Consider the following 1,302-nt stretch of genomic DNA (forward strand, 5'->3'; position numbering starts at 1 on the left):
AGTTTTCAAATTGTTGAAATGGTTTAAAAAAAATACGTGAAAATAATATGCTATATAATATATAATATTTCGGAAATAAATATATATTATATTATATAATGGTGTACGGTGTTTTATTACACAAATATGTGTGTGTATTTATGTATATATATAATATATATATATATATATATATATAATTGGCATCTGGGTTCTACGTTCACACGGTCTCACGGCCGACTCCGCATTCCTTAACAATTCTTTTAAAAATAATTTGTAGAATAATATAATATAATTTCTGTATACACGATATTATTATATTCCACGCTTAAATTTATATTATGGGTACAAATATCGAGATTTTGCCACACAAATAAGCCACATCTGGGTGGACATTGACGGGGTATGAAGTACCCCGCCAGCCTACGTCGATGACCCTGCGCACGCACATGGTCAAGACAGTGATCGTCGGGCGATCCGGCGGATGCACGTGGTCAAGACAACGCATTCCGGTATACGACGCGCAGGATCCGCTCAAGGATCGACCCTTTTTTACTGTAATTTACACATGTGTGTATATCAACCCACACAGCATTTTTCAATGAAACTGATTTAATAAATATTTGTTTTAAATTTAATTTTAAATATTGAAATTTAAAAATTTATTAACATTTTAATAAATATTAAAGGAAAATTATTTAAATTTATATATTTAAAAGCTTTTTAATAAATATAAAATAATTAATAATGAATTACCGTTACATATTAATATTTAATCAATTTATTAAACTAAATATTAAACAAACCAATTATTATTCAATGTTAACAATTAATCTTGATTAAATTTTTAAAATGTATATTATTTAATACACAATATTTGTACTAAATATATTAATTATAATATATACTATAATATTGTATATTTAAATATAATAATATATAGTTTTATACGATATATATAGAATATAGTAGGCGGTGGTAAATTATTATTTTTAATAAATAGCATTTATAAGAGGTGTTAGTACCGTAAAAAATGTGTGCACAAAATATATTCACTATTATCTATAACATAATAGGCTGCTCATATACCTAACCTAACTTAAATTATACCTATAATATATATTGTATATATTTTGTCGTGTTTACTGAATAATAGGTACTATTTATTTATTAAATAATTATAGAGCGAAGAGTATATTATTGCGTATATATTATTACGTATTATTATTTATCAGTGTTAAATTTAATTTAATATTTTAAAAAATTTAATAAGTGGTACGCCTATATATGACGTACCTATAGTAATTATTTTTTTGTTAACAT

This window comes from Acyrthosiphon pisum, unplaced genomic scaffold, assembly GCF_005508785.2.
Source record: "Acyrthosiphon pisum isolate AL4f unplaced genomic scaffold, pea_aphid_22Mar2018_4r6ur Scaffold_20676;HRSCAF=21801, whole genome shotgun sequence".
NCBI lineage: Eukaryota > Metazoa > Arthropoda > Insecta > Hemiptera > Aphididae > Acyrthosiphon > Acyrthosiphon pisum.